This window comes from Halictus rubicundus, chromosome 1 (assembly GCF_050948215.1).
Source record: "Halictus rubicundus isolate RS-2024b chromosome 1, iyHalRubi1_principal, whole genome shotgun sequence".
NCBI classification, from domain to species: domain Eukaryota; kingdom Metazoa; phylum Arthropoda; class Insecta; order Hymenoptera; family Halictidae; genus Halictus; species Halictus rubicundus.
In genome coordinates this window covers 24563603-24590597 of record NC_135149.1, presented here as the reverse complement: position 1 = coordinate 24590597, position 26995 = coordinate 24563603, and the positions used below count along the sequence as shown (strand labels likewise).

The following is a 26995-nucleotide window of genomic DNA, read 5'->3' as shown; positions in this document are numbered from 1 at the left end:
TTTCGTGCCGACGGGATCGATAGCAAATACTCGCGCGTGTACGTGATTCGGCTTCAGCTTGTTTTGATTGATAGTCGTCGATCCACCAGGGTGAATTGCGGATGTGTAATTTATTATTTTATTCCGTGCGGAATTTAATATTTTCGCTTTTTGGAACAGATACGTTCCCCTGGGTTGTTTATTCTTATCTCTGAAAGGATTGAGAAAAAAATACCTCTGGGATAATACTATGTCGAAATTATATATTTAATGAGAATTTTATGTCGTTCCGAACGTGAAAATTTGATTTATTCAATCATGCGAGTGCAACACTAATATTTTATTAGCACATTAAAAATATTACTGGATATTCTTATTGAGAATGCTATATTTCGTGTAAATTTTGTTTCGCATTCATATGCGGCACATAATGTACACTCCCACGTAGTGAGCTAGAACAGTGGAGTAACTAAAGAACGTATCATACTTCTGTCACTCCGGTTTACAACGACAGTTTCATGTCATTTTAACGATTAAACTCGTTCAGTAAAACATCTCGGAGATTTTTCGTTTTCGTTGACATAAAAATCACATCACTAAACAAAAATACGACCAATCGTCTGACCAACAAAAACTATGAAATGACGTGTGTATAGTACGTGCTGATAGGCAACTGTTATGTATAGTACAGTGCTAGTTTCAATGTCGTAAAAACACAATTTTTATTTTGCATAAAGATCCGCAATGTACTCATCAGGTTCTCGTATACTAGAATCTACAAGAAGTAGAATCGGCAGGTCATGCTCAGACACACCAGCCGATTCCTTAGCCTCTGTTAGGTCTTTCATTAATTTGTTCCAAACTATTAAAATGGGAATACCTGATATACAATTCAAGCGACTCGTTGCCTACAGTTAGGACTTCAATTAATGTTTTCCAAAATTCCGAAATAAAAATATGCTTTATATAATTCGAACTACTTTTTGCCTTCATTTAGGACTTTAATTAATTTTTCCCAAAATTCCCAAGCGGAAACAGCCTGTATACAGTGCGAACTATTTTTTACCTTCAGATAGGTCTTTAATTAATTTTCTCCAAAATTCCAAAATGGAAACAGCCCGTATACAATCTCAGTGTTGTCTCTTCTATCCATCGAGAAGCTCGGTGGTTCCAGTGACCTCCCCGAAAAGCTGCTCTTCTAATATAGCGTCGCGACGCCCGAGGACTGGCGCCACAAGATGCTGTCGGCCATGTTGGCGTCAGCGGACGTCGGCGTCGTTGGTTCGTCGACGACTTCCTGGGGATTTCTGTTGGCCGGGTGGCGAAACTCGTTGCTGCCGAGCCGCGACAAGCGGTGAGCGACAGGTGGGCAGCTCTCGTCGAGATCATCGACGCGTCGTCCCTTCGGAACGACGTCGACGTCGCGTGTCGATCATCCGCTGACCGACGTCGGCCTTTGTTGACGTCAGAACGGCATCCAGCGGGACCGAGGGAGGCGATCCTCTCGGCACACCTGTGCGACCGTAGTGACGCAGGTTTCAGAGACTCGCTGGCGCCGCACCAGGCGCCTATCATGCTGCGTCGGGCGTCCCGACGCCGACGCTTCCCTCTGCAGGGCCGTATACACCCTGCCAAGTGCCCCGGGTCTTCCTCAACAGGGAGTATACGGACCTGTTCACGAGTATCTGGAAATTTGACTGGAAATTGCTGACATTTCTGATAATAATAAATAGATTGCGGATTTGATGCGTTTGTAATAAAAATCGGTAGATCAAATGCAAAACTATGGAGATATTTCAGGAATTTATCCAAAATTTATTCAGAAAAGAAATTAATGTCTATGTGGCTCCTATGTCTTGCAATTAATGCATGCAAGTTTAGTAATAAATCTGACTATGTTCCTGGGTTATTATTAGACCCTGAACTTTATGCAACTATGATCAATTACATTATTTTCGACTTATTAAAACTTGCAAAGAATACACTTTTACTTAACTTGGTTGCCCCACAATTGACTTGGGAAGTTTTCATTTTGTATAAACAATTTCCTAGTAGTATTTCAAAAATTGTGAACATAATATTTTCCGACTTTCATATAACAACTTCAATTAATATAAATATATATTTTGTTACACAATCCAATATATCCAATGTATAATCAAGTCAATGAAATCCATTAAATATCTCAAATTGGTTTAGATTTGACACATAGTCTGTTTTGATATTATACTTCTCATTCGAACTGTTATAATGTCAAATCTACACTTTCAGATTTTCTCTTTCATTTTTTGTTCTATGATATTTGTGTATCATATAGCAGGGGATAGAATGATCTCTAGAATATAGATTGCTTTCGTCGAAAATATCTCAAATTCAAGCGTCTCTACGAGGATGGCAAAATTTAGATTATACCTGAATTCACCATAGATTCGAGGAACGGAGCTTCTTCTTTAAAATGACTCCACAAAAGTCGCTGTACGAATATTTTAAGTCGTTCTATTGAATTTTAAAAAGTGTGTTGCAAATCTGATAATGCATGGACGAGATGAACTTTGTTTAATGATTATGGAAAATAGTAGTATTTGTTGAATAATGCGTCGTTATAGTGTGAATTATAACCATATCACAATTTTATTAAGTGTCTGGTGACTTCAGGACGTGTAAGTAGAATGTAGAGTGGTAGGCGGACAGACCACCGGTAGTATTCAAAATCACATAAGCGAAATCAACAAATTTTTTAAATAAATGATCACAAACTTAAACTTAATTGTACGAGCATATTACAATTAACGTGTTCAAAGCCGTACGGCTCACACACCATGATTCGTTTTAGTATGGGCTTGTCTCATATATGCATGATCCGCAAGTAGTACGAGTCAATGACTATTACCCAGACGTTCACATTGAATACATCTTACATCCAAAGAACACAGTTACTTATACATACATGTTTATATATGTATATCACAATGGATATATACGCTTTTTTCGTTCTTGTTATAAAATAACAATATTAATTTTTCGTTGAATGCAGTGAAAAATAAAATAAGCGTCGTTAGCCAAAAGATTGTCATAAGAAAGTCATTTAATGTATTTAATGGATAAGCAAAAAGACGTAACAATTTGGATACATTTAAAATGCAATCTTTAGTTTACGTTAATTGTTAATTATATAGAAATAGAATACAGACATTTATCCAGAAGTGTCATTAAATTAATCAACAGATTTCAGGTCTTTATGCAAAATAAAAAGTTCCTAACTAAATTGCAACAAACTGGAACGAAATAGAAATGTATTTTCGTTCTTAACGTGTTTAATAGATTGAAAATAATATAACAGTACTTTTTGAATGGTTTTACTGTTTTAAATTACCCCTACTAATTTTTGTCGTAAACGCATAAAATCTGCTGTCAATTAATCACAGTGATGATCGGTAACACTTTACGCAAACCGGAATATGAAAATAAATATTGGAATTTAAAATACTGTTTCGTGAGAATCGTGCTGTTTCACTTCGTCCAGCCGCACCGTTTTTCTCCACTGCCCTCTTTATTCTTTATCCCCCGTACAAGACAGGAGCTTATAAGGCTCCTGAGAACAACGGGGAACTTCGTTTGCTTCCTATTGTACCGCCAACGAATACCTTTGCCGCGACTCATGCAATCCTGCTGAAAAATTCTTATGAACGTCGGCAATCGTAAAAATGTTGGACCCGTGCGTGGAAACGGTATGGAGATTCGCTTCTCCGTCGAAAAACAATCTCATTTCTCTTTAAAATTTCCGACTCCTAATTTATTACACAAGCTGTTACCGATCGATGGCACAGCTAGATAATTAAATGATTTAAAAATTTTTAAATATCTTTATTTTACACGACGATCCACAGTTCATTCGATCAGCTTGTCGCGCGTTAGTATTTACAAGAAGTAGAATCAGCCAGCCGTGATCAGACACACCAGCCGACTCCTATTCCCCAGCGCTCGTACTTAAACCTTAAAATTCTATTTTCTCTCAGAACAGTGACAAATCTTTCCAAAAGATTTTCGAAACGCTGTTATAAATCACCAGATTTGTCACCACAAATTTTTGTCTTTCTGACCTGTGAAAACGTAAGACTTTAACGGCCCACATAAAAATATCAGAAGCACTTCCATTATTTTCTCAGCAGCTCGAATTACAATTTCCTCAAAATTTCTTTCTCACATTATGTACTAAACTAATTGTTCTAACTTTCCAAAAACGATCACACGAACTCGACGGATTTTCAAACTCGTTTTTCTCGAAAACCGAGCGTCGAACGACAAAATGTTATTCCTTTTGTCCGATTTGTTCGTGCACATTGAATCACCCCCTTGTGCCACAATTTCCGTCCCACCCTGTGTTTTATATATGTCGTAAACAAATTTGTTGTTAAGATTCGAGGCGCAAGAGTGACTTTTGCTTGAAGGGAAAAAGCGGGAAATTTTAATATTTTTTCGGTGTCACCTGAGGTCGATAATACTCATCGAATCACTGTATTTCCGTCTAGACGTGGGCGCAGAAACATCACGCGACGCGCGTCCTGCTCTCCCGGTAGGGCGTCGCGACGCCCGCGCTTTTTCGGTCGACTCGGTTCGACCCGGCGCGGCGCCGCGACGTCGACCAAATGCAGCTTCCTGCGAGCCTGATAACGGGGGCTGTGCGCAAGCAACCGTCTAGACACTTCATCTTATCGGAAGCTCCGCGGGATCGCGAGCTTTTCCTCCCTTTTTCCTTAGCTGCGGAAAGGAACAGCCTTCGATGCCTCGGATCAATCGCGGGATACGACGATCGGTCCCGATATTTCCTCGGGAATAACCAGGGAACCACTCGAACGCCGTTATGCTCTCGAAACAGCCGATACACATGTATCGCTCCCTCGTCTCCCGTTATATCCATATTTCTACTCGTCCCCTCTCTTTCTCCCACCCTCTCTCTCTCTCTCTCTCTCTCTCTCTCTCTCTCTCTCTCTCTCTTCCTGTCCCTGTCTCTCCCGCTGTGTCCCTTCCCCGTCGCTTTTTTCCCCGTTCCCTCTCTTTCGATGCTTTCGTTACGTTTTATTATTGGCACCCGGCCCGATACAACCGGCGCGTGCTCTCCTGGTAGGGCGTCGCGACGCACCCTGACCGGCAATTCCGATTTTGACGTCATCGATTCGAACCCCCCGCACTCCCGCTGACCCCGGTAAAACAAATTAGCTCCACGATTTTTAACCTTTTATTATTCAGACCTCGAACAAGTAGCCACCCCTGAAATTGTAAATTAACCCTTTGCACTGGAAGCTGTTTTTAAAACCAAGGCATTTCTTCCGACTTAGAATATTTCCATTGTGCATAATTTATTTCTGTTACTCGTACTTACAACACTGAAATTTTTATGAATTTCTTGGATACCAATCTAGTGTAATTGTTTTGAATAGTGTAGCAATTTTTAGTGGCGCCTTAGAGCCGCCGTTCTAGTGATAAGGGTCAAAACTAATCGGTTTCGCCGATTTGAAGTTTCCGCGTTTCTACAACCCCTGATAAAAAAAGATTGAATTTGAATTGTCAACTTAAGCGTGCGCCATGCATCAGAACACTTAAATATGCAAACGTTTAAGTGTCTTGAGGTCACGAAGAAAAATGTAGAAAATGAAATAATAATTGTAAATGAAAATATAATGAACGTTGCCTTTGTAATTTGAACCTAAGTGAATATTTATAGGGGTACAGAAGATAAGTAAACTATCTACTTTTTGAATTTGCACTCTGATAATTTTCCTGTCTTCTACATGCCGGACACGTGAGCGACACACCTGAAGAACCACATTCTTCGTGACCTCAATGAAAGCAGGAAATGTGTTGCAGCCCACTTTTTACCATTATTGTCGTTTGTAATTGCCCCCACAAAATAAACATTCTTCGCCACCATCGTCATCTACATTATCGTCAGACGCTAATTGTGTTCCATTTTACTTGTAAGTACACTGGACGTGTTCCATATTGAGTTCATGCATATTTCGACGGAAAAGTAGCAAGTATGTTAACAAGAAAATTATTTTTTCGAGAAGTTCCTTTCGAACGCTCAAATTATATATTTCCAATTATAAATTATGCAAATGTTCTTTAGCTTGCCTTGATTGAAGAGTTTCACTGTTCAACTCCTACCTCGATCATGTTCGCTCTTCGGACGGCGACTTCCAACTGTCGAATACTACGTTTGCCTTTGAAAAATTATTTGACACGTCGACTGGTTTTGTTAGTTAGTTGTCAAGATATGCCTGTTTGAATCACAAACGAAAGTAAAAATATTGCTGCGCTCCAAAGATTGCGAACGCAGCTGCTTTAAAAGGAAGGCAACGCATGTCGAAACATGTTGAATCATGTGAGCACACCTATTGGTGCTTATTACGCATTTGTAAAAGATACAACAGTTAATTAAACGACGGATAAATCTCTCGAAAAGAATTTCAATAATAACATTTCTTACCTCGGGTATCATAGTAACTAGTTATGTAAATTTTTATAATCAATTTTCAAGAAATTTGAATTTGGTGAAAATTCATTTACGATAGTTTCAGTCTAACAAACAAAATTCTAACAAACTTTGTGTGTTACTTTCGTAAGTTGATAAACGTATAAACACCCACATATTGAAATTACGATAAAAATTAAAAATTACTAAGAAGATAGTGAATATGTTCCCAAATAAATGGCGCAATAAATAATGAATAGATCTTTGTGCAAAATAAAATTTTTCTACCCAAATTGCAACCAATTGAAATAGAAATTTATTTTCTTCCAAATATGTTTAATAAGTCGACAATAACCATTTTTAAATCCATCTAATATTTTTACTGCTTCAAATCACACCTGCTCGTTTTCGTAATAAATGCACAAAATCCGCAGACTAATAATTAATTGAACGTTTAGCCCATCGTGAACTTCTAAACATTTTTAGGGTATGGAACACTGAAGATCCGTTTAATTATCCTGGTTAGTACACTTTCTAGAAACTTGTACATATAGGCATGCAAATTCGCAGTCTAATAATTATGAGCTGTTGCGTCAGAGTCAGCGACAGTAAAGAACGGAATGAAAACGAATAAAGGAATCGAATCGCGTCTGCACACAAGTGCATCGCGAAAGCGACGCACATTACGACGGTGGTTGCAGCCACCGCAGAGATGCGCCGCAGTACGTAACGAATTTTACTGTAATTACGATGTAATTTGCCTCGAGTACGTCGGGCCCTTTGATGACTATTTTCTTAGGCTACGTTCAGCCTTCTCCCCGTTCCACGCGCGACGAACTTGCTCACGAACGAAATTACCTCGCCGGTAATTGTTCGACGCGAGAAAAGCTCCGAGTCGTGAAAAATATTACCCGGCAGGCTTTTACAGTCCAATCCTTCGCAACTTTCTTCGCTATTAAGAACTACAGTCAAACCTGTTTCTGTGCGGTCCTTTTCTATGCAAATTTTATTTTGTGCGATTTTCTTTTATGCGGTACACGAATGCCAACGGTGTTGGCATTATAACACCCTTGTAATAGTAGTAGTAGTATTGAATTATGTGCATTTTGGAAATTTCTCCATGTTTAAAATGAGAAATAAAATTTTTTAAAAACGTTTCCATGTGCAATTTAATTATTTATTTTGTTTGGAAAGCACTTTCTCGCTATTTCGTAAATCTTTCACATATCTTTTAAGTGAGACTTTTTTTATGCGATCCCTCTCCACCGCGTAAGAACAATTTTCTTTAATGTGTTGTAAAAGTAAGAAGTTTCTGAATATTTTTTTTTGTGCGGTTTCTTTTATGCGGTCCCTATCAACCGCACAAAAACAGGTTTGACTGTATTTATTTATTTACAGCGTCAATTTGCAGCGTATTTATTTACAACGTCAATTTACACCGTATTTATTTACTTCTATTTACAGCGTCGAAAATATCTGATGAATATCTCCGGCTTCTGGTTTTCTATTACATTCATTTTCAGTCACTCGCATACTATTCTTTGTGAAACAATTCTCCATAGTGTGTGCAGACAACATTTTATTGTAACAGTAAACTCTGTATTACGTTTAGAACGTACGTTTATTTTGTTCATTATAATACCATAAATTACAAATTTTATGCCAGCGTATCGATGACACAAATATTAAATCAATAATGAAACTAGTTTGTTTTTAATGATTTTGGGAATGATATCTCCACGAACATATTTGTGACATTTTTCCGATTAAAATGAGTCCAAGAACGACGTAATTCGGAGCGTATTTCCTACGTTCGGATAATGGAGGTTCCCCTGTACCGTGGATGAGAAAATGATCGAAACCGTGTCGTGTTTGGACTCATTTCACTCAGAAGAATGTCACGAACATGTTGGTGAAAGTTTCCTAAACAAATAATGAGCCTAATTTTTTTCAATCAGCATCGATGTCGATGCTAAAGAGATCAAGGAATATCGTCCGTGAATGTAACATTTGGGTAGCGAAGCGGAGAAATGACTGTACACGTTGTTCATTTCTCGTGTTATTATATCGGAGAAGCCGTAAGCAACATTTTTAATGCCGTCTTCTCACGAACAGCCGAAAAGTGGAAAATGTATGAACACTGTCTTACAACGACGTTCGTAATCTACTTTTCAGTGTCCACAAAGGTTGGGCGCGCGCGTGAGAGAGCCAGCCGCGCGTCTACCCGAAGGAAACTAATAAATTCAGAACAGGTTTCGATTCACAGCGGGCCCCGGCTTCATTTCCTAATTAGCGGCGCATCCGTGTTATGTTCTCCTTCGTTTCCCATAGAGTGTATCTGTTTCCTTCCTCCGCTCGAATCGATCCGGTCGATAATTTGCATACGCGATCCTAACCGACGAGCGGGTCGGGTAGGATTTCCGATAAATACAAATTAAATGACAATTTTAAGGAACAATTAGCGCCGGAGAAGGATGCCGGGGCCGCGCGGCGGCGCCCGCGATCGCTCCATTTCCTTTTGGGACCGGCAGCGAATTTATGCCGGCCGTTCGAATCGACGGTAAGCGGCATAATTGGACCGAGTTTGCGCAAAAGTATCGTTAACATAGTCCCGCTCGGAGCATCGCCGACTCGAAGAGCGTAATTGCATTCAATTAAGGATGCAAAGCGCCGGTTGGTGTCCGCCAGAAGTCGAACTCGTTTCTTGGCTTCTCGAATTTCTGGCTGCTTGTAAATCATGTTTCTTCTCACGATTTGTCTCCGTTTTTGGCTCTCGAACGGTCACGAATGTCACGTTGCCATACGCGAATGGATGATCTCAGGCTGGGGAAGCTTGCTCTATTTATACATAAACAATATTTTTCACCGGAACAGATGGGCAGCAACGTTGTCGAGATGGCGGTGAAAAAGATCATTCGTCGAGCTGTTTGAGCATAGTACAGGTCTCGCGCATCCTCTGCTTCGTCTTTATTTCCCGTTTTTGTCCGACCGAGACAGAATTTCTAATTGCGATTCAGGTTCTGGCGTCGGGAGAACTAATTACCCTACAATTTCTTGCCGATATCGTTAAGGCATCTGGTTCAAACAGCATAACCTTAACAGCGGAATCGATTTTAGAAACTGGAACGAACTGTCATTACCGCTGACGCGTTAATGGAGAACATTTCTGGAACAAGACGCAAACAAATACGGTGGAGACCAAGAAATAAGATAGATTCCAGGAATAATCTCGTAATAAGAACAGCATAGTGTCTTCTAGTATGTTATTACTAGACAGCGGATCTTCATGCGAAATACAGATTTTCTATGTGAATTACAACAAGTTGGAGGGAAATAGTAAAAATATTGGAAAAATTTTAAGATACTGTTGTATTATTTTCAAAAGAAAGAAAGAAAATAAATTTCTATTTCCCTCCAACTTGTTGTAATTCACTGTTTTACATTACACCTACTAATTTCTGCCATAAACGCATAAAATCCGCTGTCTAGTTATTACATATGATAGTCTATTCTAGTATACAGGGTGGTCCATCAAGTATAAATTAGCACTTGAATATCTCTGTTATTTTCGGAGACATTGGAAAACTTTATTAACAAAAGTTGCTCGGGTCAGCGAGTTCTATAATATGGCGGTAATAATGTTTTTACAGCTGGGGAATTTCCGGAGATTTCAAGGTCACCTTCTCTTTGTTAAATAGAGTTATACATTTTTTATGCATTGGTTGATGCAGCTCGACATTTTCTGTGAAAAAGTATTGACCTATCGATATCGAAAAATGATTAATTTGTCAGATCTTTACCTAGTCTCCAGTCATTGTGGACGAGGGAAACAAAGTTTATCGAATCCCCGCGAAGCAATGGTTGAAACGTAATTAATTAGAAAATAGCTCGGCCAGCGGGCAAAGAAACGCCGAGCTCTTGAACGAGTTAGGATCGTTGAGGAATGGGCCGACGATCCCGAGTGGTATGTCGCCTATTAAGGCTGACGTTATAAGCATTATGAAATTGATATCGCTTGTAATTTCGAGCCGTTACAGTCGGTCCGCAGGTACGGAGATACTAGATTATTATAAGTTTTGTGATTACAGACCTCGAGACTGGAGTGTGCCGTTGTTGGCGATCGGCGCCATCGTGAATGCTTTTACGAGCGTTAATGAAGCACGTTGCATTCTCCCTTTTTTTCTTACCATTTCCACTTCTTTTTTTCTTCCCTCTCTCTCTCTCTCTCTCTCTCTCTCTCTCTCTCTCTCTCTCTCTCTCTCTTTCTCTTTCTCGTTCGCTCCCTCGAGGTTTCAACCGATAATTGCATAGAACTAGGTTACACGTCGCGGCTCTGGGCTTTGAAAAATAATTGAGAATTATTGGAGGTTGCGTCACGAGAAAGAAAAAAAGAGAGGGACGTGGAGCTACGAGTTTTTCTTGCCGCGTCGCGCAGTTAATTGGAAGAAAGAATCGTGGAACGTGTTTCACGGTGCGATTAATACGTTTCAAGGAGCACGGCTGCCGTGGCTCCCTAGGTGTAACGCGCGATTAAAGCATTAGAAAGTTGACTCGGGGAAAAATTGGTTGGGAGAGTTGCAAGAACTTGCGGGAGCTGTTAAAGCGAGATTTTGATCGGAACTTCTTTTATCGCTTTGATCGAGCCAGTCTCCGGTAGCAGGGCGATTTATTTAACACTAGACCTACACACGGTCAAAATGACCGGTTTTCTGTTTCACAATTTTTCAACATATAAGAACGTTTTCGTAGGAGAAATTACTACTTCTTTATTTAAATTATAATGAAAAGCGTAGTAAGTTTAAGTTAATCCAACCTTCTCCCTTCCATAAGACGTTTCACTTTTATAGATTTTGTGCTTGGTAGATTCAGTGTTAAAATGCGGTCTTGAGGTATAACTAGAGACGCTTGTAAAATAATGTACCAATCGTAACGGGTGTCCCAAAATGTCCTGACATTTTAAATCGCGCGCCATTTTTTTTTTTTTTGTGACGAACATAGAGTACTAATCTTTGACAACTGGCATCAGGAAGTATTGAGGAGTCATGGAGAATTACACGATCGAGCAACGCGTAGAAATTGTAAAAAATCACTATGGTAAAGACTTTCCGGAGACGGTTCGAAAAGTCCGCCGCGGTGATGTGAATTGGCCACGAAGACCGTGCGATTTGACCCCATTGGACTTTTTCCTTTGGGGTTTTCTGGAACGAAAAGCATCACTGAAATTAGTCCGCAGTTATGCCAAACTGTTATCGAAAATTTCGTCAAAATGTGAACGTTTGCAAACAGGGACGAGGCGGCCATTTATCAGATATTGTGTTCCGCACATAACCTCGTACGTTATTTTAAAATAAAAACATTCATACTTAAGAAAAAAAAATACGTTTTATTAATAAATTAAAATGCTGGCTCATTTTGGGACACCCTTCATAATAATTTGAAATTTGTATCCAAGACGTATTCGGGGGCTCGAAGTAAAAACTGCCAGAGGACTTCTTGATAGGTTCTCACGCTATTCGGGACATCGACAAGTGGCAGATTGCGTGTAAGCCGATGACGATAAAAAAGAGTTAAAGTAGCAGAAAAGGGAGATGCGCGGTAGAGTAGGGTGGCACGGAACGAAGAAAAAGCAGAGCGGAGTACAAGCCAAAAAGGAAGGAAGGAGAAGTAAAAAGAAGTTGAATCGAGGGTGACGAGTATCGGTGGAATGAAATCTCTCCCCCCCCACCCCAACCCCACCCCGACCCCTTTTTAGTCCTTTGCCCTTCGTCCTTCTGTAGGGCAGGAGTAGAAATGGAAAAAAGTGCAGGTCGCGCGCCACGCACACGCACGCACACGCTTTGCCGGCATAGATTAAGCCGGGCACACGTGTTGCAGGATGCACGCGTCCCTGCATACCGACGCACACGAATCACGCGTGCCTACGCATTGCGTGAACTCTGGGAAACCGTCGCTACGGTGGAAGTGACTTCACTGTTATTCCCCAGTCAGCCGCGATATGACGGAATGATTACGGAATATACATTGAATACAATAATGATAGTAACAACAATGGTAAAAATAATGGAAAGCGGAGAATATACAAACAGACACGATATAACAGCACGCCGTACTACTGGATGATCGCAAGAGTTCGTGTCCGATATAAAACTAAAATACTACCGCGTTACATTTTAAAATGTCCATCAATTTTTTAATTTTATTTAACGTATAATTTTTTAGCAATTCCTCCATACCACTTGTTCCGCGAAGTCGATCGTTTTGGCAAACGTGCGACTCATGAATTTCTGAAACTACGTTCTTCAAGAAAATCAATTCTTCCACAGGCTCGCACCGGAATACCTGAAACAATAGAATACGTTCCGCGTATCTCCCGTGTGCTTATTATCACAGTGCCTCGCCGTAGCGTCTTCCTGCCGGTATCGTTGCGCACCCCGTTCCACAATCTCGCGATACCATTACTTAACTCGACGTCCGCTGCTCGTGCATCACGTTTTTCCCTCTTTTCCCCATCCTCTCCTATCACTTCCTGTCCCTCCTCATCCCCGACTTTTAGGGCCTTTCTCGTTGTCCCTTTTTATCGCTGCTTTTTACCCGTCCGACTCAGAAATTCCGCTCACGTTCCATCTCTCTCTGTCTCTCTCTCTCTCCCTCTCACTCTTCATCGATTTTTCCCACTTCTTTCCATTCATTTCCCGATTCTTCTCGTTGCTCCCATTCGCCACTTGTTGTTCCCTTTGCCTCCTATCTCTCTTTCTGGGCCCCCTCCGTGCCCTTCTGGCCGCCGAGTCCGCCGCTGTGTTTTCCCCGGCCGTTTCATCCCCTCCCCGGGCCGGTTCGAACGAGGCCCACAACTCTCTGACTCTCGGACGCACCTGCCGCCGGTTCCCACACTCGTTGCCCTCGCGCCGGACGTGACGTCATCGCGTGCTCTCCACCTCTCCTGCCGCGTGCCTCCAGCCTCCCTCTGTCCCCGTCCATGGGCCTTCTCTGACCGTCGTTCGACCGATTTGCCGCGTGTACGCCGGCCGATCCGATCGTGTCGGCGATCACCGCACGCCGCGTGGCGAGGCGAGGCGAGGCGTAGGTAGCAGCCCGATACGTGCCACGCCACTCCGCGCCACGCCGCGCTCGCGGCGCGCCAAGCCGGCCGAGAGAGCGAGAGAGGCCGAGCGATCGTACGAGTGAGCGAGACGAGCCGAGCGAGCAGAGCCGGGGGAGCGAGAGAAGCCGAGCGATTGAGCGAGCGAGCGAGCAGAGTCGGGGGAGCGAGAGAAGCCGAGCGAGCAGAGTCGGGGGAGCGAGAGAAGCCGAGCGATTGAGTGAGTGAGCGAGGGGAGCCGAGCGAACAGACCGGGAGAGCGAGAGAAGCCGAGCGATTGAGTGAGCGAGCGAGCAGAGTCGGGGGAGCGAGAGAAGCCGAGCGATTGAGTGAGCGAGCGAGCAGAGTCGGGGGAGCGAGAGAAGCCGAGCGAGCAGAGTCGGGGGAGCGAGAGAAGCCGAGCGATTGAGTGAGTGAGCGAGGGGAGCCGAGCGAACAGACCGGGAGAGCGAGAGAAGCCGAGCGATTGAGTGAGCGAGCGAGCAGAGCCGGGGGAGCGAGAGAAGCCGAGCGAGCAGACCGGGAGAGCGAGAGAAGCCGAGCGATTGAGCGAGTGAGCTAGAGGAGCCGAGCGAGCAGGCCGGGAGAGCGAGAGAAGCCGAGCGATTGAGGGAGGAGCGAGAGAAGTCGAGTGAGCGAGAGAAGTCGAGTGAGCCCAGCCGAGAGAGCGAGCAGAGCCGAACGAGTGAGCGAGAGAAACGAAGCGAGCCGAGCGAGTGAGAGAGTTAGCGAGAGAAGCCGAGCGATGGAGCCGAGTTGAGCGAGTGAAGTCGCGCACACGCACACCCGGTTAATCACCAATGACACCGTGCATCGCGTGCACGCCGACGACTCGAGCTTTTAATACCGTTTCCGTGCCGCCCGGCTTATCACGGTGACCCACACTCGACGCTGATCGTGCAAATCATTTAGCGGTTTCGCTCGTTTTGCTAGATTGAGACTAACGATCATCCGATGCGGAGATAAGGCTAACAATAAGCCGCTGCCGCTCATTAGCTATTAACCCCTCACGTTGCGATTTGGTTTATGGCCACTGCGATTAGATCTTCTTTGTCGGAATCCTCATCACGCCTCTCGACTCGATATTATAATGCATAACCGCTTGTCTTATTACATCGATTTATAGCGAAAATCTTGGACGTGCTCTTTTAAATGTTAATGTTTATAGATAATTAATCCGTCAGGATCGTTGGCTTTTCGTATAGTGTGACAGTGTGTTCTCTGTAACGAGACCATGGCAAAAGATATATCCGAGATCATGCAAGATCACACAAAGCCTAAAAATTTAACCATAAATGAGCAAGATTGTTCTAAAATAAATCTTGACATTATCCTGAACTGTGTTCGCAAAAATTTACTTCACGTCGACTTTAAACTGCCATATCTTCAAAACGATTGTAACGCGAGTCATAAATTATGAAAATGTGCACGTCTCATAAACCAACTAGAATAATCCATTTTTTGATGTTGACTTTTGACCAGGATTTCAGGGTTCTTCGTCATTGTGGATCGACGCAAAGTCATACATTGTCACAATGAAATATGGACGATGCAAATGACGACTGAGTCATTAGCTACCCTCATCTGAATCATTCTTATTACCCTTGTCGTTATTCAATGGGACTGTCGCATTTAAATTGATTTCAACTGTGAGACATTGCAACAGACACCTCGCAAAAAATACAAAAGATATTTGGTTCGTCCTCGAGGACGTTGTAGCCTTGATCTCGATCGTTGATCGAATCGATTGTTTCCATCGGATTACCTCGCGAGTAATGAGTATGTACGAATCCAATGCACCTGCTGTATCATTCGATAAAATACTATTTCATTAAAGTAAGACCAGTTAAGAGACGGAAAGCCGTTTTCTCGTAATCGCGTTCCAAAGGTAGCATAAGTGACACTGACATTTTGATAACTAGACACCGGATTTTATGCGTTTATTATAAAAATCAGTCGGTGAAATTTAAAACAGTGGAAAGATTAAAAGACTTTGAGGGTATGAATATATTATTTATTTACTATTATTACTATTTTTCGTTATATTAACGTTACTAGCGAATGATACAAATTCCTATTTAGCTCCTAAGTCTTATAACTGAGGCACAAACTTTTTACACCCATTACCGGTTATTAATAATAAAATATTGATCCTTACAAAATATTAACTTCGACGAAAAGTATATTTTCAATATTTTCTGCTGGTTTGATTGAATTTTCTCTTTTGTAGCATCCAAAATTTTGTTATAAAAAGTGAAGTACCCATCTAGTAAAATGAGTAACTGCTCGGTTTCGTTAATTGACTGTTTACCAACTTGCTGATTTTGGCATAAACATCTTATTCAATAATGCGATCATCGCTTAAAGTACTTTCGCCTTTTCCTCAGCCTCTTCACCCAGTCCTCCTGTATTTTCAATCAGGTTAACCTTACATGCTGTTGCAACTGATCTTTGCTTCTTTTTTTTTTTTTTTGTCTTCCGCGGCAACTTTACTTGGACAACGACCGGGTTAAAAGAAACCGGAGCAACTGGTTGTAAGGCGCGATCAATAGTAATTTTCTTCATCCTTCGTTATCCTCTCCCATTTTCGCTGTCGATCTTTTGTATAGTTCTCTATACGTAGAGCGCGTCATAATACGCACCGTATCCGGGAAATGAGAAATTCCTCTCTGCCAAACGTGTAACCTGCTCATCACAGTTTAAGATGATCATGTTGCTCAAAGATGATTGCTGCTTTTTTCCCAACTAAATAGCTCGCATAGTAGCAACACATTCGATATGCAGAAGCCTGTGATTTGTTCCATGCTGCAATCTTATTCACTGCGCAGGATGTTTCAAGATGAGTGTGCAGACTTTTAATAGATTGTTTAGAAGCTGCCTTTAATCCTGAAACACCATTCTGCTCGTCTCGTAATGGAGTCTGGTAACAATTTCAAATCGTGTTTGAAATTTGTATCCACTGGATGCAAATGCACGCTAATGTCTGTTTCATAGAGAATCAAATTCGTATTGGTCATCGTGCGATTCTGAAAAATTAATTTTCCAGATAATCAGATGGTAAAATCCGTTGTACCGTAATTTGCAACAACATTAGGGTGGAGAAGATGGGGAGAACTATTGCTATAATGTGCTTTGTGTGCGGTAACGTGAAATTGAATGACGCCATCTTGAAAAATTGATTTTCAACCGAATGCAAAGATTTTCTGTTAAATAATATTGTAACACTGACCATCTAATTTGTGAAATCTCTACTCTTGCGATAATTATAACAAAAATGAGCAGGTTCAATTTAGAGTAGCATAAACGTTAAGAGAATTTAGGATCGTCAATATATTATTTTCGGCTCACTGAAATTATTAAAGTAGGAATTAATTTTTTTCTTGGCCCCTGTTTCTAAAATTCAAAGCACGAAATTTTCATTTTGCTTAATGCAATAAATTCTTTCTGATTTTTACAGAACGTCACTTTTTAAGTTATATATAATTGTGATTGCTGCCGTCGGAAATTGGCACTCGCATTTTTAATCGTTTCGCAACGATCCCCTTAGTGCACGTTCCTCTAGGCCGCGTTAAACACCATTCGCAGATTAATGCAGAACGAATGACGTTGCATTTTCTATAGCTCGCGATCCCATCCCGTCAGTGCCTTTCATCTTAAGTGTCGCTCTATTTGCTTCTCATCGATCTGTTCGCGAGTTTTGTCGGCAGAAATTGATTTTATCCGCGCAGTAACTACAAGCGATGTAACTTCTCCGTGAAATGAAGTCACTAGCAATTCTATTTTTTTTTTTTCTATTTCACTGTTCCTCCTGCGTGATGTGTCCATTCGATTTTTAAATAATCAATTCACTTTTTCATTCAAGGTACGTTTCTTTTTTTTTCTTTTTGCTTCACCGTTCGTTGGGTGAATCGATCAACTTGGTCGTCCACTTCGAGGCCTGTCAGAGAGATCATAATCACGAGCAGCAAACTTTCTGAACCAACACTTGACACTTGTTGACACTTGTTGACCTTCAATACATCTCCATAAACATCGCAAATTTTCTTTGTTGTTACCGATGCATTGAATCCCGCATGAAAATGAAAAAGTATGCAATGACGAATATGATCCTCGGAAGGTACGGGCGCTGCCATTTTGTTACAGGGTTGTAAAAAAAATTATACTTTTTAGAATATTTTAAACACAGGCTGCTTTACCGAAAATTGAAAAGAATACGTGTTTCCTGTTCAACGATCGGCGCAGAACTAAAGGCAAAACAAATTCTTTGCAAATAATTGATTACTTATGGGTACCCCTAATATATTGGACGTCGCGGGTTAAGAATATTCTCCACTTCTTGAAAATTGTACATGGATTGAGAATAGTCTACGCCTGTTCGAAATTAAACGTATTGAGAATACTCGCCAGTCGTTCCTGGCACAACAAAATTGTTTTTTCAACAAGAAAATGTAGAAATAATTCCCATCGGAGAAATAAAGTGTCTTTTAATCGTGAGGTAAATGGTGAATTATTAAAGTGGTTGCATGGCCGGTCAGAGCCCCACGAGGAAGTCCTTATCCAGCTGATAGAAATTTCTGCTCACGTGCGTCGTGATTAGAATCACGAGGGTCGTCCGCATGACGTATGCCGTTGACAATCACTGTTGCGCGGCACATGACACGCAGTCGTGCTGAAAATCACGGCCTCCAACAACCTTCTGCACTACTTTTCGACGTACGTCCATTATACAGACCGTTTCAAAAATAATGTTACAGACACGGTCCGCGTCCCCCATCCGCGCGGCCAAAAACGATTAATTATAACAGCTAAACGAAGTCGACTATTTTCCAAACTCCAAATTTTTTTAAAAACTAAACCTTTTAAAATTTATATGCAAAAAAGAGAACAGCTCGCAATAAAAATCGCCCACCATGCTTACGTTCTTAACTCCAGCTGAAAAGTTAAATGTGCATGATAACGTTGTCACAAATGCAGTAGTATTTGCATTGTTCCTTACCTGCACAAAAATCATAATTTTTCATTTCGTTCCGCGAATATACATTCAACGCAAAAGGAATTGAGTTATTTTTAAAACTGGAACAGAAAAATCGTTCGTCGTCAATAATCGACGATTTCCCTGCCTAAAATGTATGAATTTCTGAGTTATCTCGTACGTGTAGATTTTAAATGCGATACTTTCTTAACATAATCTCTGCGGATGGGATAACTTTCGCGATCCGTGACAACTTTACATTGTAAACGTTCGTTACAGTAAGCGGAATGTACCTAATTATGAAGAAACTGGTATCTACCTCATTTATTAAACACATTAATTCCGAAGTCGACGATGTTTTAACACCTCTCTGACCAGCTGTTTCGAAACTCACGAAAGAATCCAGTGCGTACCGGAGCTTGCTGTAATTTGTACTTCAGCTCTCTCTCTCTCTCTCTCTCTCTCTCTCTCTCTCTCTCTCTCTCTCTCTCCTTCATCGACGAATTTTACCAAAGTTCGATAGCGATACATTCGCATTATCTCTCGGGCTCGTGTTCCCTTTAGAATTTGAACCGATGCCGAACGACGACTGGAAGAGGAAGTATAATAACGCGGACTACAAAGTACGCGATTACGCTTAATTTGTTTACACGAACAGCTGGCACGAACGATGAAGAACGCTCAGCTTTCACCTACGTAATTATCTTTTCGCGTACGGCAGGGCTGTCCTGGTTTATCATTCGGAGGCGCGTATTAATCGGGCGATTATTATTAACTCCGTGTAATGGACGGTATCAGATTATATTGGCATGGATTACAATAATTACGGCAACAACGGTACCTGTTCCGGCTCGCCCTGATGACAGTCACAGTAATTATTAGACTGTGGATACCTTTGCAGTCACAGTTTATTTAAATTGCCGACATCTTTCTTAACGCAGAGGCTTGGTAGAACGTAACACAATTTTATCTTTTTTTTTTTTCTCTGCGCACAGTATTATCACGGCAGATAATATTCGAAGTTATTCCACTTTCTTGCATTTTCCTTACGGTAATGAAAATTTGCATAAACGTTTCCACTGTAATAATTATGTTTTGCACTGAATAGAAGTCGTGCGATTTTTCAGACGAGGCTGAATCAGTGTCGCGAGATGAGGGGAGGGGGCACAAATTGAGGGGAAAAAGTTACCCTCTCTCTCTGCCAGTACCGGAGTAGTCACGTGACGAGACGAAACGCGTCACGTGACCGGCGGAAGCGTGGGGGAATAGCGTGGTAGAGGGGGAAGGGTAGAGTGGGAGACAAGTGTTCATTTGGGCTGAATTAAATAGAATCTTTTTATTATGTTTTGCAAATAATGTATTCCTGAAAAGGCATTGTCTATTTAATTGGCGTACAATTTGTATTGCGCGTTCGGTGTGTTTTTATTGACCCGTTTTCAATGTGTTAAGAAATTGCTTTTAATAAACTACTCAATACGTTTTTACCAAATTCGAACGTTGAAAATTGTTCGAAATTTTAAATTCTACACGTCTTTGTAGTTCAGATCATCCAGTACGAATGCAATCCAGGTGCACAAAAATAAAAAGGAATTGCACACGTCCTTAATGTAGGTCGAAAAATGAGAATGCGCCTTAAAGATGACGAGCAAGACTGTTAAAAGTTTCTGAGAATGATTAAGGTCACCGCCGCAGCAAAGCCAGAGATATTTCAACCAGACATTCTTAAGCCGGCGATAGTTGTCACACGATCCGATAAATTCGCGAGGTTATAGAAATCTCGACAGGTATTATTATTTATTGTTTACTTAAGACTGGATCGACGTCGCGGCTTCTTACCGACCGCTTTCGTAATCCTTGTCCCTCCCTCGATTTTTCAACTTAATTTGTCAAATCTACACAGTGGTAAAAGATCAATGTGGTGGAAATATAATTTTATTCAATTTGCTACTTTCTTTTATACACATTATTTTTTCGGTTTAATATTCTACACTTTTAAATCACTTTAGTTTTGACAGTCCGTTGTTTAATAGAATAAGTACTTTTTTTCTTATTTTTGTGTCACTTTAAAGTGTTCTGTTTAGTATTTTTTAGATTGCACTTCTAGAACATTCAGTATTGTCGATGTTTCGTATCAAAGGTTTTCGGATAAAATATGGATCGTTTATTTTGAAAGTGGTGCAAGTCCATCTAAAAAAAAAATTAGATATCACATAATTTGTATATTTGTATTTAATATTTGTACTTTTTTATCAACAAAAAATGGACTTGTACCACTTTCAAAATAAACGGTCCATGTATCTCTCTGTTAAAATTTTCAGAGTCAAGAATAAAACCCTGTAACTGGTAAATTGAATGTAATAGAATTAAAATAATTTCTCGAGCTAAAATAAATGTAAAGGATCATATGGTCCTTGGGGCCGTCTTAATAAATACAGAGATCTTAAAGAAAAATGGTTTCCGTCCTCCTGGAAATTTTATTAAAACGCACCGCACGCCCTTCTGCTAGAGGTATGAATGAACGAGCGGAAAAAGTTAGAAACAAATCCACGATAGTAAGACTGGGACATAATGATGGAGGCTTTCGAGAGGGGAAAAAAGGGGGGGGGCAGAAGCGCCGCGGCGAACGCCTGGATCTGTTCATAGTGTTTCTTGCGAGGCGCGGAAAACGCGGTTATGTACGGTGAACGCTCGTTCCCACAGACACGTCCCAGGGATGTTTGGCTTTCGATTTATCGATCCGACAAAAAATCACCGACTAATCGCGCCGTTCTCGAAGAACGACGACGAAGACGGCGGCGGCGTGGCTACGGGCATACACCTCCCTTGCCTAGCGCTCTTCTCACGCGCATTTTTTCCCCGAGACGAAACGATCCTCTCGATCCTCTCGATCCTCGTGCACGATCCGTGGCGAGATGTTTTTGCGTCCAGAGCCCCGGCCGTCTTTCCAGACACTTGCGTATAAATATTAATGCGACCAGGATACTCGGTAACCTAACCGACGAGTTTTTTTCGATCGCGATTGATATTTATACCGCGCGATCTATCGGGGCTCGTGGAAGGAAGAGGAAGTCGGAGAGAACGGTCGTTTTGAAGATCAATGCTGCTTCGTGCACGCCGCGAGAAACGTGCCGGTCGTTCGACGACGCCGCCATTATTTTCGCGCCGTTTGCGGTACTGCAGTAACGATGTTTTCAAAAAAAAAAAAAAAAATAACGTTCACCGTCTCACAAACAGGGTAAACGCAGGAGATACGCCACACGCTTTTCCCATTAGGTGCCGATGACAACTTTGTTTTCGTGGGGATTAAAACAATTTATTTTTTACCACGCTTTTATTAACTCGCTTTCTTGTCTGTCTGTCTGTTCGGTAGAAATTTTGCGATTGATTTTCAACTAACTATCCGATGAGCTGGAGACTGGAAACTTTAAACACAGCTCAGAACTGGATGTCAACACGCACAAGACTAAAAAGCAGAAAAGAATTATTTAATTAAAAAAAATGTTTAATACAGGGCGTTTCACCTGACTCAAGCATCTGAAATAGCTCGCCTGTTTTTTATGATAGAAAAAAATTGCAGAGAAAAATATCAGAGTTCAGAGGGGTCAATATTATGATAGGGAAAAAAATTTGTTCAAGGTTATATTTCTTGAGATTTCAAGGTCATCGAAGTTTTTGTAAATGGAATGATATATTTTTATTATCTCTATATGATAGCCCAGGTCAAGACGAATCCAACGACCTGTAATATTATGACCTTCACGTGACCTTGAGTAGGAGAAATATTTTTTACTTTTCAGCCCGTATTAAAAACGCGGTAGGTTAAACATTCCTTTTTGTTTAGATAATTTCGTATAACAGTGCATCCATACTCTTATACTCTCATCCGGGCGAACGACTAGATCCAATCTCACATAAACAAAATGAAAAAGGTCCTACGTAACGAAAGTACTCTAACTCAGAACAGCCTCGGGTGTAGATGATTAGGTATCGGGTAACGTTGGCACGCTACGTTTTCTGTAACGATCATACCCATTCAAGGTACTCGTCCTGCCTTAGGACGAGTCGAAACTTCCTTGACTGTAACGCTTCCACGAAAGAGCGCAACCAGGCCATCGTCGCTAGCATAAAGCGATAAATCATTCAGCAGCTTTAAATGAAACGAACCGCTTGTAATTCATGGAACATCGATAGTCGGCGCTTGTAGTGGCTGGTATACGTGTAACAATTGCGTAAAAGGAAGAAGAGGGCGAGGAAGACGAAGAAGTGGACGGTGAAGAGGAGTTGACCGGTAAATGAAAATAAGAAGGGAACGGGGACGGGGGCAAAGCGGAAGAGCATGACACGGCGATCGACTGGGCAAGGCATAAGGAGAGGCGAGGCTATGCGAGGCAATGGGAAAACAAAGGAAAAGCAATGCGAGGCAATGGGAGACCAAAGGAAAGGCTATGCGAGGCAATGGGAGACCAAAGACTATGCGAGGCAATGGGAGACCAAAGACTATGCGAGGCAATGGGAGACCAAAGGGAAGGCTATGCGAGGCAATGGGAGACCAAAGGAAAGGCTATGCGAGGAATGGGAGACCAAAGACTATGCGAGGCAATGGGAGACGAAAGGTTATGCGAGGCAATGGGAGACCAAAGGAAAGGCTATGCGAGGAATGGGAGACCAAAGACTATGCGAGGCAATGGGAGACCAAAGGTTATGCGGGGCAATGGGAGACCAAAGGAAAGGCTATGCGAGACAGTAGGAGACCAAAGAAAAGGCTATGCGAGGCAATGGAAGACCAAAAGAAAGGCGAGGCAGTAAGAGACCAAAGAAAAGACTATGCGAGGCAATGGAAGACCATAGGAACGGCCATGCGAGGCGCTGCGAGGCAATGGGAGGCAAAGTGAAAGGTAAGATAATGGGAGACGAAAGGAATGGCGAGGCAATGGGAGGAAAGGCGAAGCAATGGGTGACAGGGCGAGGCACGAGCTGCTGGAACGTGGACAATACGCGACGGGTCTATGGGAACGCGCGGTGTGAAGGCATGTGTTGTTTTCTCGAGGTCGTTGGAGGACGTGTCGCGGCTCGCATCGTCAATTTGCCTGACAAAAGGAAATCGCCGGGCTGCGGACAGGATGCGTGACCAACCGGATTCCGCCGCGATGCGTGCGCGCACGCATGGAATTCCCCGTCAGCCAGCCGATCGGGCTCTTTTGATCCAACACCAGTCTCGATTCTAATCCTTTGAGAGGTTCCTCGCGTCCAGACGCGTCCGCCGAAAATCCTCGGCCTCGGGTTCAACCAACGGATGACTCGGCAACCACCGTGATAGGATTACTTGTCAAGACCTCTCCTGCCTCGCATGGTCGCCGCGCCGCTTTGATATCCGGCCCGCGATAACTTCTCGCATGTTTTCTTTTTCTCTTCCTCTTCTTTATCAGGTCGTTAAACAGCCGGCCACCGTACCCTCCGGCGGCGAGGTGCATTCGAATTGATGGAATGCTTAAAACTAACTTACGACCAGCACCGGAATCTGTCGCCCCCTTTTATCGGTGCTTTCTCCTCGGCTTGTTTCGCTTCTCTTTTGATTTTGAAACGTCGCGCCGCGTGGCCCGGCAACCGCTGATCGACGTGATCTGGATCCGATTTTTCGGTCCCCTTGGAACACACGGTCGGGACCGCGGGGATTTACCGTGGGTGGTCACGGTGACGAGCGACGAACTGACGTTAACCCTTTGACCTAGAATATCGGGTCAGACTCGCTTTGGAAATGGTCCACATCTTCGGATCGATGGCGGAGCTGTAAAAAATAATGTTTCCGCTGAATTGTCCTTGACTTTGAATTTCAAGGTCAAATTTTTGTTTTGTTGTCACGACACGTAGACTATAATGCGATAAAAAGAAATTTCACCTTGAAGTTCAAGGTCGAGGACAGTTTTGCGGCAACTCTTTTATACGGATCTTCATCGATCCGTAGATCTAGAATACGATTGTGGCAGCCAAGTTCAAAAACGTTTCTTGATACCCTGTACATTAATGATAAACCTACCACAGTCAAGATGACTGGTTTTATATTTTACAATTATTGAAACTATAAAAATTCATTTATGGAAAATAGTGGAACAAATTTCCTTGTCCAAGCATTTATTATATTGACAATTACGGAAAATCTCGATAAATTTAGAATTGCCATTTTTAAAAAGCAATATTTACCAGATACTGTCCATGCTTGGTAGGTTTAATGTTAAATATAAATGTTATTAATTTCTTCCAAATCGGAAGAAAATTCGTATTTGATGGTAATATTTAACTCTGTTCTAGTGCATTGGGGGTCTCTCGTGACCCCTGTCAAATTATCTGTACACTTTCCGTATCAGCGTTGCGAGATAATTATCAATACTAAAAGTAATAATATAATAATAAAAGTATTCTAGCAAATTTTTTACGGAACTTTCAGGAACATTCCAGTGCAACAAATTAAAGTCTGAAGAAACAGTGTACCATTGCAAAATTATAGTGCAATAGGTTAATGAAGAACTTCTCTTTTTTCTGGATAAAGAATCTTTTTGTAAAATCTTGCAGTTTAACATTTTGGGAATGTCTCTGTGAAATCTCGAGTCAAAATTCATAATATTGTCGAAATTGAACAATGTTGCTAATTGTAGTTCATCGCTACAGTGACTGATGTAAAAATGATTGGAGGGTGAAAATAGCTCTCAAAAGTGGGGACGAGAAATTGATTTTATAAAATATCCCAACAGTTAATGTAGATAGAAAATGGTCAAGTAAGCTTCGCCAGGTGGCTAATTGTAACGTTAAATATAGCTTTTAATTATCTGAAAATATGCCATACACCGTATCAGATTGTAATCGGAAGAACGCCATTTTGGAAAGTTATGTTTCCCTCGATCTTTGAAGAAGTAACATTTTCGAAATAAAATACGTGCACGGTTGCACCTGTCGTGCATTTTCTGCGACGATGATTACGAGTAGAAAGCCAAAGCCAGCAGATTGGTTTGAAATGGGATTGTTCCTAAAGTTTATGTTTATATGTGGAAGAGCGTACTCAGGGATCATTTACTTGTAATAAACGCTGTACGTAAATCTTACACTGTCTCGTATTCAATGTCCCATTTTACATTGTAATATCTCATCTATATTAAAGTTATCACGATACATGCATATTAAGTTCCAACTGATTTTATCGGGCCATCGCACCAAAAGCGTTATACGTACCTTAACCGCTATCACGCTCCGTTACGGTGCACTTCGAATAATTAATCGTTCATTCCTGGAGTAAAACTGCCCCTTGTAGTATAATTATCAGGAAGTAGCAGTTTCGTTAAATTTTTATATATTTGTGGGTTACCACCCATATCATGCTGACCCAATTTCCATGAAAAACGATCGGTTAGAAATTCGTTATTCCTGGCAAAGGTTTCATTCGAACTAACATACATATCATCGAATAACATTTAACGTGTAACTATGCAAAAATAATATAAAATAGAACTCGAATCATTAATATGGTAATTTTGTTCATCAGTGGAGTGTTCGTTAGCACCCCAATGGAAAGAATATGCAGTCTAATTAGTAAAGGAGTTTGACAACCTTAATAAATATTTTAATTATAATTTTGCAACAACTTTACTTTTTGAGAGAAGAAGACACATTTGTATTAAATTATATTTATTATTATTTATTTATATGTAATTATTTGTAGTAATATAATTATAAGTACAGAATACGGGAATCATATAATTATATTTAAACAGCGGGATGTCCAGCGATGTCGCGCGCAGCGGACGTAAAACGTTGCGACAAGTCAGTTCTGAATATTATCATTCGGCAACTGGCAATTATGGTGTTGAATATTTATTTACATTGTGAATTTCGGCGATAACCCACTTTGTGCAATGAGAGCAATTGAATTGGAGTCTGGATCGCTTAAGAAAGTTAATGACAGCATAGTAGTTAGTTATTACTACGTAATAGCTTCCGAAAGTTACCAGTTATTTTGGGTTAAATTTTGCCTCGAACAAGAATCTCGTACACACGTGCAAGTAAAAGCTTTAACACCATACTGTAGCACCATGATAATCTCAATGTCGAAGGAATGTAACGTTGTGAAAGGAATACCAAAATAACGTTGAATTTATTTTGTGTTCTTTTAAAATGATGGAATCAAATTTAATAATTGTAAGATCTCATTAGCTGCACTAATCAATAATTTACTATTTATCGTCTTGCTACCAATTGCAACAATTCGCAATTTTCCATCTGATAAGATAATCCTTCTAACTTCTCAAGAAAATGCAAATTGTTTAAATCTTTCTATTACAACGATTTTGTTTATTACAATTTTACAGAAATTAATGCGAAGCCAAAGACTGGAAGCAAGATAAGCAGCATCCGGACTGGATGCACGGATAATTGAACAAATTCGAAACTAAAGAGAAACGGAATAAAGGTAAGAAAAGAGACCAGA

At 41.2% G+C, this 26995-nt stretch overlaps 2 protein-coding genes across 3 annotated transcripts in view; both read left to right on the top strand.

Annotated features, from left to right (window-relative positions):
• LOC143358808 (tubulin monoglutamylase TTLL4) overlaps window positions 1-26995 on the top strand; it is a 116213-nt gene that overhangs the window by 45802 nt on the left and 43416 nt on the right. Inside the window, exon 1 of one of the 2 annotated variants that reach the window (XM_076796291.1) lies at window positions 26876-26977. The exons of the other annotated variant lie outside the window; for it this stretch is intronic. The gene's annotated coding sequence lies outside the window, so the exon portion shown is untranslated. Of the gene's footprint in view, window positions 1-26875; window positions 26978-26995 lie in introns of those variants that run through there. 2 annotated transcript variants of the gene reach the window in all.
• The window catches only part of LOC143359014 (enhancer of split mbeta protein), a 105667-nt gene that overhangs the window by 46017 nt on the left and 32655 nt on the right, over window positions 1-26995 (top strand). The window lies entirely within an intron of this gene.